Source organism: Hyperolius riggenbachi, chromosome 3 (genome assembly GCF_040937935.1).
Source record: "Hyperolius riggenbachi isolate aHypRig1 chromosome 3, aHypRig1.pri, whole genome shotgun sequence".
Lineage (NCBI taxonomy): Eukaryota > Metazoa > Chordata > Amphibia > Anura > Hyperoliidae > Hyperolius > Hyperolius riggenbachi.
In genome coordinates, this window is record NC_090648.1 from 11,265,431 (window position 1) to 11,280,581 (window position 15,151).

Genomic DNA, 15,151 nt, shown 5'->3' on the forward strand with positions numbered 1-15,151 from the left:
CAAGTGTTTGTACTGTACCTCCAATGGGAGGACAAAGCTGCTCCTGTGCAGCAGGGAATGTACCAGGGCATGCTGGGATATTTCTAGGACAAGTGCTTGTACTGCATCTCCAATGGGAATACAGAGCTGCTCCTGTGCACCAGAGAATGTACCAGGGCATGCCGGGCCATTTCTAGGACAAGTGCTTGTACTGTACCTCCAATGGGAGGACAGAGCTGCTCCTGTGCAGCAGGGAATGTACCAGGGCATGCTGGGATATTTCTAGGACAAGTGCTTGTACTGTACCTCCAATGGGAGGACAGAGCTGCTCCTGTGCAGCAGAGAATGTACCAGGGCATGCTGGGATATTTCTAGGACAAGTGCTTGTACTATACCTCCAATGGGAGGACAGAGCTGCTCCTGTGCAGCAGGGAATGTACCAGGGCATGCTGGGCTATTTCTAGGACAAGTGCTTGTACTGTATCTCCAATGGGAGGACAGAGCAGCTCCTGTGCAGAAGAGAATGCACCAGGGCATGCTGGGCCATTTCTAGGACAGGTGCTTGTACTGTACCTCCAATGGGATTGCAGAGCTGCTCCTGTGCTCCAGAGAATGCACCAGGGCATGCTGGGCCATTTCTAGGACAAGTGCTTGTACTGTACCTTCAATGGGAGGACAGAGCTGCTCATGTGCAGCAGAGAATGTACCAGGGCATGCTGGGATATTTCTAGGACAAGTGCTTGTACTGTACCTCCAATGGGAGGACCGAGCTGCTCCTGTGCAGCAGAGAATGTACCAGGGCATGCTGGGCTATTTCTAGGACAAGTGCTTGTACTGTACCTCCAATGGGAGGACAGAGCTGCTCCTGTGCAGGAGAGAATGTACCAGGGCATGCTGGGCTATTTCTAGGACAAGTGCTTGTACTGTACCTCCAATGGGAGGACAGAGCTGCTCCTGCAGCAGAGAATGTACCAGGGCATGCTGGGATATTTCTAGGACAAGTGCTTGTACTGTACCTCCAATGGGAGGACAGAGCTGCTCCTGTACAGCAGAGAATGCACCAGGGCATGCTGGGATATTTCTAGGACAAGTGCTTGTACTGTATCTCCAATGGAAGGACCGACCTGCTCTTGTGCAACAGAGAATGTACCGGGGCATGCTGGGATATTTCTAGGACAAGTGCTTGTACTGTACCTCCAATGGGAGGACAGAGCTGCTCCTGTGCAGCAGAGAATGTACCAGGGCATGCTGGGATATTTCTAGGACAAGTGCTTGTACTGTACCTCCAATGGGAGGACAGAGCTGGTCCTGTGCAGCAGAGAATGCACCAGGGCATGCTTGGATATTTCTAGGACAAGTGCTTGTACTGTACCTCCAATGGGAGGACAGAGCTGCTCCTGTGCAGAAGAGAATGCACCAGGGCATGCTGGGATATTTCTAGGACAAGTGCTTGTACTGTACCTCCAATGGGAGGACAGAGCTGCTCCTGTGCAGCAGAGAATGTACCAGGACATGCTGGGCTATTTCTAGGACAAGTATTTGTACTGTACCTCCAATGGAAGGACAGAGCTGCTCCTGTGCAGCAGAGAATGCACCAGGGCATGCTGGGCCATTTCTAGGACAAGTGCTTGTACTGTACCTCCAATGGGAGGACAGAGCTGCTCCTGTGCAGCAGAGAATGTACCAGGGAATGCTGGGATATTTCTAGGACAAGTGCTTGTATTGTATCTCCAATGGAAGGACAGAGCTGCTCCTGTCCAGCAGAGAATGCACCAGGGCATGCTGGGATATTTCTAAGACAATTTCTGATATAGTAAATTTCTGATATAGTAAACTTCTGATATAGTAAACCACTTCTCCCAGTCCCACGGAGTTTACTATAATGGGATTATACTGTACTGCACTATGTTTTGATCCTCTCCCATTTTCTTTTCAGAAGACTGTTGGGAATTATTTAAATACAGTATATGGAACTGATAAGGAATATGAGAGGCAATTTATCACCGATGAGCATCAACACCTATCTGGCTTGTTTAACGTATTAAAGGGAACCAGAGAGGAACGAAAAAAAAAAAAGAAAAAGCTTTTATACATACCTGGGGCTTCTTCCAGCCCCATACGCACGGATCGCTCCCACGCCGCCTGGATCGGCGGTACCGGGCCCGTCACTTCCGGCAGACGCGGCCAATTGTCCGCATCACAGGGGCTCCCTCCATACCCGTACGCATGCGGCTGCGCAGTATGCAACTGCACGCGTACCTGTAATGGAGGGAGCCCCCTGTGATGCGGACAATTGGCTGCGTCTGCCGGCCGACTGGTGGCAATGATGGGACCCGGTACCGGCGGATCCAGGCAGCAGAGGGCGGCGGCGTGGGAGCGATCCGTGCGTATGGGGCTGGAGGAAGCCCCAGGTATGTATAAAAGCTTTTTTGGGGATCCTCTGGTTCCCTTTAAATGTTGAAAGTGAGAAATAGTAGCAATTTATAACTTAATATGATAAACCTGTTTCTAAAAGGTAGGGGTATCAATGTATTGCATCACCTCGCCTTCTAGCTACACTCTGTATATGTTTGGGGACTGGAGAAACGCATTGCTGTAGTTTTGAAACTGGAACTTTGTCCAATTCTTGCCTGATGGAGGATTTCAGCTACTCAAATGCTTGGGCGCTCATTTCATAATGCACCGCTTTTTTATTGGGTGACGGTTCTGGAACGAAGGAAGGCCATTTCAGCATTTGTTGTCATTTCCTATGAAGCCATGCTGTTGTAAAACGTGCAGTATGCGGTTTGGCATTTTCTTCAATTCTGGTACGCTTACCATCTGTTTTACCCCCTAAGTGGTATTTTACTGCATGTGGTAAACGCAGTTTGCTACTCAGGTAGATTTTAGTCATAATGTGTTAAATTAGGTTATAAAATGTGCGATATTTTACCAAAAATTGGAATTCTCATGAAAAAATGGGGACATGTTAGCACATGATTTACCGATCAGTTTAAGACCTGCCTGTACCTGGCGGTAATGTCAATTTGTATGCATTTTGCAGTAATTAGTGGCGTTCCTATTCCTGTTTTAGTGAAGTTCCTATTCAGGCTGTGTAATAGAAAAGAATAGCAGAAATAAAACTCCAAATATTTATTTCATTTTTTTAAAAAATAGGAGATGCCTATAAATACACTCTCCATAGGTTGCTACATAATCAAATACTCCTCCCCCCCCCCCAAAAAAAAATATTGAAACTACTACGATTATTATTTACCGCTGAAATACTACACGTTTTACCACATTTTCTGCACATTTTCAGAAATGTGGAAAAATATTTCAGAACTGCCCCCCAAAAATTAAAAAAATACCGCATGAGGTATTTTACTGACAAAAATATATTTACAACACCTAGCTTACAGAATTGAGGCCATTATCGTGATGGCAGCCTATGTTGCTCCAAAACCTGCATATATCATTCAACATAAATGATCCTTTCCAGACGTGCAAGATCCCCCAATACATGTGCACTAGTGTCCCCTACACATCATGCTGACTTATGAACTGCGTACGGACAACAAGACCAAGGGTCTGTCTTCTCTTTAGCCCCGAGTACGGGTTACCCATGATTTCCAAACACAAGACAGATGACCATCTCGTCTGTCCATCTCGCCACAGTCCATCTTGCATGAGCTCAGGCCCAGAGAAGGTGGGGTTGTTTCTGGATGATATTTACAGTGGCCTATCAAAAGTATTCGGCCCCCTTGAAGTTTTCCACATTTTGTCACATTACTGCCACAAACATGAATTAATCTTATTGGGATTTCACATCAAAGACCACTACAAAGTGGTGAACATGTGATAAGTGGAACGAAAATCCTACATGATTCCAAACATTTTTTACAAATCAATAACTGCAAAGTGAGGTGTGTGTAAATATTTAGCCCCCTTTGGTCTGAGTGTAGTCAGTTGCCCATAGACATTGCCTGATGAGTGCTAATGACTAAATAGAGTGCACCTGTGTGTAATCTAATGTCAGTACAAAACCAGCTGCTCTGTGATGGCCTCAGAGGTTGTCTAAGAGAACATTGGGAGCAACAACACCGTAAAGTCCAAAGAACACCCCAGACAGGTCAGGGATAAAGTTATTGAGAAATTTAAAGTAGGCTTAGGCTACAAAAAGACTTCCAAAGCCTTGAACATCCCACGGAGCACTGTTCAAGCGATCATTCAGAAATGGAAGGAGTATGGCACAACTGTAAACCTACAAGACAAGGCCGTCCACCTAAACTCACAGGCCGAACAAGGAGAGCGCTAATCAGAAATGCAGTCAAGAGGCCCATGGTGACTCTGGACGAGCTGCAGAGATCTCCAGCTCAGGTGGGAAAATCTGTCCATAGGACAGCTATTAGTCATGCACTGCACAAAGTTGGCTCTTATGGAAGAGTGACAAGAAGAAAGCCATTGTTAACAGAAAAGCATAAGAAGTCCCGTTTGCAGTTTGCCACAAGCCATGTGGGGGACACAGCAACTATGTGGAAGAAGGTGCTCTGGTCGGATGAGACCAAAATGGAACTTTTCGGCCAAAATGCAAAACGCTATGTATGGCGGAAAACTAACACTGCACATCACTCTGAACACACCATCCCCACTGTCAAATATGGTGGTGGCAGCATCATGCTCTGGGGGTGCTTCTCTTCAGCAGGGACAGGGAAGCTGGTCAGAGTTGATGGGAAGATGGATGGAGCCAAATACAGGGCAAACTTGGAAGAAAACCTCTTGGAGTCTGCAAAATAACTGGGGCGGAGGTTCACCTTCCAGCAGGACAACGACCCTAAACATAAAGCCAGGGCAACAATGGAATGGTTTAAAACAAAACATATCCATGTGTTAGAATGGCTCAGTCAAAGTCCAGATCTAAATCCAATCGAGAATCTGTGGCAAGATCTGAAAACTGCTGTTCACAAACGCTGTCCATCTAATCTGACTGAGCTGCAGCTGTTTTGCAAAGAAGAATGGGCAAGGATTTCAGTCTCTAGATGTGCAAAGCTGGTAGAGACATACCCTAAAAGACTGGCAGCTGTAATTGCAGCAAAAGGTGGTTCTACAAAGTATTGACTCAGGGGGCTGAATAATTACGCACACCCCACTTTGCAGTTATTTATTTGTAAAAAATGTTTCTAATCATGTATGATTTTCGATCCACTTCTCACGTGTACACCACTTTGTATTGGTCTTTCACGTGGAATTCCAATACAATTGATTCATGTTTTTGGCAGTAATGTGACATAATGTGGAAAACTGCAAGGGGGCCGAATACTTTTGCAAGCCACTGTACATATTGGTACTTGCTTACATGGAAAATGTGAACACAGTGTTTTTTGGATTACCCCAGCTCTGTCTGGTAAAGATAACGGTAATTTTTCTGACTTGATGGGAATTGTGTTGCAATTTATAGACACAGTGGACCATTCTCCAAATCCTCTCCTCTCTGGGCATGCAGGGTTTTGCTGTCCCCAGGCCCTCCTTCAGAGTTGCGGAACCACCTCCTCCTTGCACCCCTCTCTGTTGCGGTACCCCAAGGTTTAGTCCTCTGACCCCTTCTCTTCTCCATCAATACTTATGATTTTGAGCAACTTATCAGTTCTTTTGATTTTCAGTACCCTCTATATGCTGACGACACCCACATCTGTCTCTCGGCTCCCTCTCGACGAGCGTTACCTGAACCATCTCCCTGCCGGCGCGTACATGCGACGGCACACCCATTAACAGGAGGTCAATGTAGTGCAGTACTTTGCGCGGAGTAGTCAGGGATCTTAAAGATCCAATCTGCCGTGACGTCCGTTATCGCGGCCTGGAGAGGGAACAGTAATTAAAACCGCCGGGAAATTTTCTGGAGCAGGGTGAGACATATTTTGGCTTTGCCCTGCACTTAATTACATGAATGCGCCTGTAACTGGGCCAACTCAAGTGGACAGCTATAGCACTGGATTGGTCCAGTTAAACTGCAATAAGATTTGCAGAAAGAAATAATCAGGTCAGCTGCAGCAAGTCCATGAATGACCAGTTCTACGGGTGACATATAGGGGATTGAGTCATGCATATACGGTGCTGCATGGGTGAGCGGCAGAGTCACGCATGGGCAGTGCTGCATGGGTGAGCGGCAGAGTCACGCATGGGCGGTGCTGCATGGGCGAGCGGCGGAGTCACGCATGAGCGGTGCTGCACAGGTGAGCTGCAGAGTCACGCATGGGCGGTGCTGCACGGGTGAGCAGCAGAGTCACGCATGGGCGGTGCTGCATGGGCGAGCGGCGGAGTCACGCATGGGTGGTGCTGCACGGGTGAGCGGCGGAGTCACGCATGGGCGGTGCTGCATGGGAGAGCGGCGGAGTCACGCATGGGTGGTGCTGAACGGGCGAGCGGCGGAGTCACGCATGGACAGTGCTGAACGGGCGAGCGGCGGAGTCACGCATGGGCAGTGCTGAACGGGCGAGCGGCGGAGTCACGCATGGGTGGTGCTGAACGGGCGAGCGGCGGAGTCACGCATGGGCGGTGCTGAACGGGCGAGCGGCGGAGTCACGCATGGGCGGTGCTGCACGGGCGAGCGGCAGTCACACATGGGCAGTGCTGAACGGGCGAGCGGCGGAGTCACGCATGGGTGGTGCTGAACGGGCGAGCGGCGGAGTCACGCATGGGCGGTGCTGCACGGGCGAGCGGCAGTCACACATGGGCGGTGCTGCACGGGCGATCGGCGGAGTCATGCATGGGCAGTGCTTCACGGGCGAGCTGCAGTCACACATGGGTGGTGCTGCACGGGCGAGCGGAAGTCACACATGGGCAGTGCTGCACAGGTGTGCAGCGGAGTCATGCATGGGCGGTGCTGCACGGGTGTGCGGCGGAGTCACACATGGGCAGTGCTGAACGGGCAAGCAGCGGAGTCAGGTATGGGTGGTGCTGCACGGGCGAGCGGAAGTCACACATGGGCGGTGCTGCACAGGTGTGCAGCGGAGTCACGCATGGGCGGTGCTGCACGGGTGTGCGGCGGAGTCACACATGGGCAGTGCTGAACGGGCAAGCAGCAGAGTCACGCATGGGCAGTGCTGCACGGGCGAGCGACGGATTCACACATGGGCGGTGCTGCACGGGCGAGCGGCGGATTCACACATGGGCAGTGCTGCACAGGTGTGCAGCGGAGTCACGCATGGGCGGTGCTGCACGGGTGTGCGGCGGAGTCACAAATGGGCAGTGCTGAACGGGCAAGCAGCGGAGTCACGCATGGGTGGTGCTGCACGGGCGAGCGGAAGTCACACATGGGCAGTGCTGCACAGGTGTGCAGCGGAGTCATGCATGGGCGGTGCTGCACGGGTGTGCGGCGGAGTCACACATGGGCAGTGCTGAACGGGCAAGCAGCGGAGTCACGCATGGGTGGTGCTGCACGGGCGAGCGGAAGTCACACATGGGCGGTGCTGCACAGGTGTGCAGCGGAGTCACGCATGGGCGGTGCTGCACGGGTGTGCGGCGGAGTCACACATGGGCAGTGCTGAACGGGCAAGCAGCGGAGTCACGCATGGGTGGTGCTGCACGGGTGAGCGGAAGTCACACATGGGCGGTGCTGCACAGGCGAGCGGCGGAGTCATGCATGGGCGGTGCTGCACAGGCGAGCTGCAGTCACACATGGGAGTTGCAGCATGGGAGAGCGGCAGAGTCACGCATGGGCGAGCGGCGGATTCACACATGGGCGGCGCTGCACGGAGCGGCAGAGTCACGCATGGGCGGTGCTGCATAGGTGAGCGGCAGAGTCACGCATGAGCGGTGCTGCACAGGTGAGCTGCAGAGTCACGCAAAGGCGGTGCTGTACGGGTGAGCGGCAGTCATGCATGGGTGGTGCTGCTCAGGTGAGCTGCAGAGTCACGCATGAGCGGTGCTGCACAGGTGAGCTGCAGAGTCACGCAAAGGCGATGCTGTACGGGTGAGCGGCAGTCACGCATGGGTGGTGCTGCTCAGGTGAGCTGCAGAGTCACGCATGAGCGGTGCTGCATTGGAAAGCGGCAAAGTCACGCATGAGCGGTGCTGCACAGGTGAGCTGCAGAGTCACGCAAAGGCGGTGCTGCACAGGCGAGCGGCAGAGTCACACATGGGAGATGCTGCATTGGTGAGCGGCAAAGTCACGCATGGGCGGTGCTGCAGGGGTGAGTGGCGGAGTCAAGCATGGGCGGTGCTGCACGGGTGAGCGGCGGAGTCACACATGGGCGGTGCTGCACGGGTGAGCGGCGGAGTCACACATGGGCGGTGCTGCACGGGTGAGCGGCGGAGTCAAGCATGGGCGGTGCTGCACGGGTGAGCGGCGGAGTCACACATGGGCGGTGCTGCATGGGTGAGTGGCGGAGTCACACATGGGCGGTGCTGCATGGGTGAGTGGCGGAGTCACACATGGGCGGCGCTGCACGGGCGAGTGGCGGAGTCACGCATGAGCGGTGCTACACAGGTGAGCTGCAGAGTCACGCATGGGTGGTGCTGCTCAGGTGAGCTTCAGAGTCACGCATGAGCGGTGCTGCATTGGAGAGCGGCAAAGTCACGCATGAGCGGAGCTGCACAGGTGAGCTGCAGAGTCACGCATGAGCGGTGCTGCATTGGAGAGCGGCAAAGTCACGCATTAGCGGAGCTGCACAGGTGAGCTGCAGAGTCACGCAAAGGCGGTGCTGCACAGGCGAGCGGCAGAGTCACACATGGGAGATGCTGCATTGGTGAGCGGCAAAGTCACGCATGGGCGGTGCTGCAGGGGTGAGTGGCGGAGTCAAGCATGGGCGGTGCTGCAAGGGTGAGCGGCGGAGTCACACATGGGCGGTGCTCACGGGTGAGCGGCGGAGTCAAGCATGGGCGGTGCTGCACGGGTGAGCGGCGGAGTCAAGCATGGGCGGTGCTGCACGGGTGAGCGGCGGAGTCACACATGGGCGGCGCTGCATGGGTGAGTGGCGGAGTCACACATGGGCGGCGCTGCACGGGCGAGTGGCGGAGTCACGCATGAGCGGTGCTACACAGGTGAGCTGCAGAGTCACACATGGGCGGTGCTGCATTGGTGAGCGGCAGAGTCACGCATGAGCGGTGCTGCACAGGTGAGCTGCAGAGTCATGCAAAGGCGGTGCTGCACAGGTGAGCGGCAGAGTCACACATGGGCGGTGCTGCATTGGTGAGCGGCAGAGTCACGCATGAGCGGTGCTGCACAGGTGAGCTGCAGAGTCATGCAAAGGCGGTGCTGCACAGGCAAGCGGCAGAGTCACACATGGGAGATGCTGCATTGGTGAGCGGCAAAGTCACGCATGGGCAGTGCTGCACGGGTGAGTGGCGGAGTCACGCATGGGCGGTGCTGCAGGGGTGAGTGGCGGAGTCACGCATGGGCGGTGCTGCTGCCATCTTGGAAGTGATGGATATGGTAAAGCCACCCATAGAGAACGCTATTGTTATGTCTGTATCTTCATACACTACATATATGTATACTGCACAGGATATATTATATTATACATAGATGTCACATGATGCACAAACAGGGGAAGGGAGGGGGTCTTTCCTCCTCACAAGCAGCCTCCAGCAGAGGGGGAACAATGAGCACGTGGTACCGGTTCCTCTGGGTGGAGCAAGATGGCGGCACTTCCGCTCCCAGCACCCCCGGTAGTCCCACCCGCCTCCCTCCAGCGGCCCCCGGTGTGTGTAGAGGGGACGCCATGCAGCAGAGGGGTGCGACTCCCCCGGCGTCGGTGTGCGGGGAGCCCCAGGCGGAAGCGACCCCGGAGTGCACCAAGATGGCGGCGCTTCCGGGCCGGGGGAGGCGTTACCATAGTGACCTGCATCGCCCGCCCGCCACGGCGCGTGACGTCATTTCCCCGCGACAGCCGCCGCCACCGACGACGCCAGAAAGGGAGAGCGGAGGAGGAGAAGCGCGGAGAGCCGGGAGAGGGATGAGCGGAGAGGCCGCCCGCCTGCAGCAGCGCCACTTCCTGTGCGGAGCTCCTCCTCCCCGTAACCCCCCCTGTGTCACGTGTCTGCACCCCACACATCTGCAACCCCCTCCCCCACCCCGCTGTGACCCCCACATCTGTACCTCCTCCCCTCCCCCATTGTATGTAATGTCTGCACCCCCAACCCTGCCTGCTGCCCCCCTACTGCCTGTATCACCCCTCATGCACCTTCCTCCCCATTATTCTCTCTATATAGTATACCTGCACCCCTCCCCCATTATATGTAATATCTGCACCCCAACCCTGCCTGTATCATCCCTGCACCCCTCCCCCCATCATTCTCTATATAGTATACCTGCCCCCCTCCCCCATTATATGTAATGTCTGCACCCCCAACCCTGCCTGTATCACCCCTGCACCCCTCATGCACCTTCCTCCCCATTATTCTCTCTATATAGTATACCTGCACCCCTCCCCCATTATATGTAATATCTGCACCCCCCAACCCTGCCTGCTGCCCCCCTACTGCCTGTATCACCCCTCATGCACCTTCCTCCCTATTATTCTCTCTATATAGTATACCTGCACCCCTCCCCCATTATATGTAATATCTGCACCCCAACCCTGCCTGTATCATCCCTGCACCCCTCCCCCCATCATTCTCTATATAGTATACCTGCCCCCCTCCCCCATTATATGTAATTTCTGCACCCCCAACCCTGCCTGTATCACCCCTGCACCCCTCATGCACCTTCCTCCCCATTATTCTCTCTTTATAGTATACCTGCACCCCTCCCCCATTGTATGTAATGTCTGCACCCCCAACTCTGCCTGTATCATCCCTGCACCCCTCCCCCCATCATTTTCTATATAGTATACCTGCCCCCCTCCCCCATTATATGTAATGTCTGCACCCCCAACCCTGCCTGTATCACCCCTGCACCCCTCATGCACCTTCCTCCCCATTATTCTCTCTATATAGTATACCTGCACCCCTCCCCCATCATTTTCTATATAGTATATCTGTACCCCATTATATGTAATATCTGCAACCCTACTGCCTGTATCATCCCTGCAGCCCTCCCCCAGTATTCTCTATATAACATACCTGCACCCCCATTATATTACATGTTACCTACCTGCACCTTTCCCTCCATTCTATGTTCTATCTGCCCCCATTCCCCTATTATTCTCTGTATATCATACCTGTACCCTTTCCCCGTTATATTACACATTTGTACAATAATAATACAATAACATTTGCAAAGCACTTTTTTTCCCCATAGGACTGTGTATTATTTATCAATAATAATAGTCATATCTGCTGCCCACCATAATATAATTCTGCTTGTACCTGTCTCTCCATTATGCTCCATATAACATGCCTTCACCGACCACGTTATATGTAACATATGCTATTTCTGTACCCTTTCATTTACCAAGAATATGTTTCCAAAACTGATGCGGCACTTGTGCTGAAGCGAATTCGTATGCATATCGCTACAGCAGTTCCATGCATGGATATAGGGAGTCAGATCCACTGCGGGGAAATTTGTAGTATGCACGATTTCTCCTCCCCACACTTGATTCAAATGCAGTCTATCAATATCGTTACGCTGCGTTTCTGCGTCCTAAATCGCTTGCGGAGGACACATTTGGTAAAAATATCATGTACGGTAATTTACCTCAAGTGGTATTTCACAAGTTTTCAAATTCACTAGGATTTCAACAAATGCGGTAATAGTCTGGCAATTTACCAGAAAAATACATGACCATTGTCTAAGATTTTTTCCTCACGCAGTACTTTAGTCAGTATTTGATTATTGCAGTGCAAGGAAAATGTATGAACAGTGTGATACAAATGGTATTTTTGTTTTCACTAAACCGACAAGTCCAAACTGCATAAAATTAACATACAATTTGTATTGTATGTTGTATTGAGTCCTATGGGAGAAAAGCGCTATAGAAATGTTATTGTATTAGTTCAAAACCATTTTCTTCTTATTAACCATTTTTAATTACGGTACTACATAATAATATTGTGAAATTGGGGAAATATGTTTTTTTTTTACTAGCGTTCTTATTTTCCTACTCTTTTTCCTCCCTTCTGTAAGGCCGCCTTCACACTGGGAATCACAAAACATTAGCAAAATCATTTGAGTTCTGCAACGTGATTTTTCACTGTAGATGACAGTAATTTTTGGAGCAATTGCATTTGTGGTTCTATAACATTGAAACGCAATTGCTGTCGCAACAACCCAAAAGACTGTGAAGGTATGGTTCTCATACTACATGGAAGGGGGTAAAATTGGTCTGTGATCTTTCATTTTCAAAAGACTATGGTCTGATGTGTGTATGTGGCAATATGGTCTGGCAGCCCTGCTGATCTCTCTGGCTGCAGTAGCGTCTGAATAACACATCTGAAACAAGCATGCACCTCATCTGCATGCTTGTTCAGGGGCTATAAGGCCTAGTGCACACCAGAGCGGTTCGGCTGCATTTTGCGATCCGCTTGCGGGTGCTGATCCGCTAGGGTAATGTATTTCAATGGGCTGGTGCACACCAGAGCGGGAGGCGTTTTGCTGAAACGCATACTCCCGGGGTGAGGCATTTTTGGATTGTGGATGTGTTTCTGCCTCAATGTTAAAGAGACTCTGAAGCGAGAATAAATCTCGCTTCAGAGCTTATATATAGCAGGGGCATGTGTGCCCCTGCTAAAATGCCGCTATCCCGCAGCTAAACGGGGGTCCCTTCACCCCCAAACCCACCCTTGCAAAATCAACGACCAACTTGGTCGTAGATTTTGCTGCTCCTAGAGGCAGGGCTAACGGCTACAGCCCTGCCTCACAGCGCACCTATCAGCGGCGCATCGCCGCCTCTCCCCCGCCCCTCTCAGTGAAGGAAGACTGAGAGGGGCGGGGGAGAGGCGGAGATACGTGCTGACAGACGCGCGTGAGGCAGGGCTGCGGCCATTAGCCCTGCCTCAAACAGGAAGTGATCCCCGGGACTTCTCGAGGGGATTTGGGGGGTAAGGGACCCTCGTTTAGCCGCGGGATATCGGCGTTTTAGCAGGGGCACACATGATAGATATATATAAAATCTACTACACCAAAACTGCTACACAAAACCGCAAAATGATAACTGAAACGCCACAGAAAAAGAAAAAGCGTTTCAAAATCTGCTAGCATTTTGCAGATCTGCTATCGGTTTTTGGTGTGCACCAGGCCTACCTGAAAGTATTAGAGGCAGAGGATCATCAGGACAGCCGGGCAGTCTGCATTGTTTAAAAGGAATACATATGGCAGCCTCCATATCACCCTCCCCTCGGGTTCCCTTTAACTACAACGATGTGTGACTGCTGTACATTCTATAATGATGTGACTGCAACCCATGTTTCTTATACCATCTGTAGTGTCCCCATATACCCCCCCCCCCCTCCTGTGTTCTGTTTGTGTCAGCGATCTCTGCCATTACCCCAATGTACCCCAGTCACATTACATCATTCACTTTGCACCCTACAGTGCCCATCATATATTACTGGAGCAAGTCTACCACTCTAGCTCTGCACCCTGAATCTTTCACACATCCCTCCACCCCTCCATGCCTCTTTACCCCTCCATGCCTCTTTACCCCTCCATGCCTCTTTACCCCATGCTTTGTTTTGTGTTTGGCTGGTCACTTCCTCAAGGCACAGTAACAATCTCCCCCTGACCCATCCTCCACCTGTCAGGGCTGGCACACATAGGCTAGTGGTTACCGAGACCCCCGAACCATCCAGTCAGACGCGATCAGGAGTGACCGCCTCTAATGATTTATCCACACTCTGTTATAAAATAGTTGGGTGTGGTGCTGAATATTACCCAGGCCTGCTCATAGCGTGCCATGTAATCATTACTGGTTAGTCTGTCTGGCCTTGCCTCCCCTGTCTTCGGCCATCAACATTTCAGAACTAGGCAATTGTGTCGGTGGTGGCGAGACTTACAGCTCACCTCAGTATGTGAGGTGTCCATACCTGGGGCTTCATTACTGTGTCAATAAATTGTGCCCCCTCTACTACATCCACTTCCCCTTCGGTGTTTGAGCGGCGCATCCCATTGTTACTACCCCCCTCTTCTGCTCACTGCTGATGATCACACAGTCTGTCCGCTCCACACGCACCCTTGGTGTGCAGGTGGTTTGGCCGGGAGCGTTCTGCTTGGGCGCGCACAGATGCAAGTGCTTCCAAACCACGCTGCTATGCCCGACCATTACATAGCGCGATCGCAGATGACAGAGCATGCCTCCCAATCTAACTGGGTCCAGCTGGAGATTTAGATGGGGGGTGAGGAGACATGGCTACAATACAGAAGGGATGCCAGCCAAGCTGAGGGGTCACTGAAGAAGCCCCAGGGTTTTCCGTATTGTAAATTTTAAATTCAGGATCCCTTTAAAGCAAATGTTAAGTGTCATTTAAACAAATAGTTAGATACTCGCCTATGGAGAGGGAAGGCTCTTGATCCCATAGTGCTCCCCAACCCTGTCCTCAAGGCCCACCAACAGTGCATGTTTTGTAGAAATCCACAGAGCTAGAGAATCCGCTCTGCTGAGACACTAATTACCCCACCTGTGCATGATTGTGGTTTCCTGCAGAACATGCACTGTTGGTGGTACTTGAGGACAGGGTTGGGGAACTCTGCCATAGTCTTCCTCTCACTGTTTCCTCGTTGGAGGCTTAATAGTGTACTGGTTAAGGGCTCTGCTTCTGACACCGGAGACCAGGGTTTGAATCTCACCTCTTCCAGTTCAGTAAGCCAGCGCCTATTCAGTGAGGACTCCCTAACACTGCTACTGCCTATAGAGCGCACCCTAGTGGCTGCAGCTCTGGCCTAACACTGCTACTGCCTATAGAGCGCTCTCTAGTGGCTGCAGCTCTGGCCTAACACTGCTGCCTATAGAGCGCCCCTAGTGGCTGCAGCTCTGGCCTAACACTGCTACTGCCTATAGAGCCCCCCTAGTGGCTGCAGCTCTGTCCTAACACTGCTACTGCGTATAGAGCGCCCCGTAGTAGCTGCAGCTCTGGCCTAACAGCGCTACTGCCTATAGAGTGCCCTAGTGGCTGCAGCTCTGGCCTAACACTGCTACTGCCTATAGAGCCTGTCCTAGTGGCTGCAGCTCTGGCCTAATACTGCTACTGCCTATAGAGCGCCCCCTAGTGGCTGCAGCTCTGGCCTAACACTGCTACTGCCTATAGAGCACCCCCT

At 52.0% G+C, this 15,151-nt stretch overlaps 1 protein-coding gene across 1 annotated transcript in view; it reads left to right on the forward strand.

Annotated features, from left to right (window-relative positions):
* The first annotated feature begins 9,812 nt into the window (after positions 1–9,812).
* SENP3 (SUMO specific peptidase 3) overlaps positions 9,813–15,151 on the forward strand; it is a 54,267-nt gene continuing 48,928 nt past the window's right edge. Inside the window, exon 1 of the mRNA XM_068272009.1 lies at positions 9,813–9,952. The gene's annotated coding sequence lies outside the window, so the exon portion shown is untranslated. The remainder of the gene's footprint in view (positions 9,953–15,151) is intronic.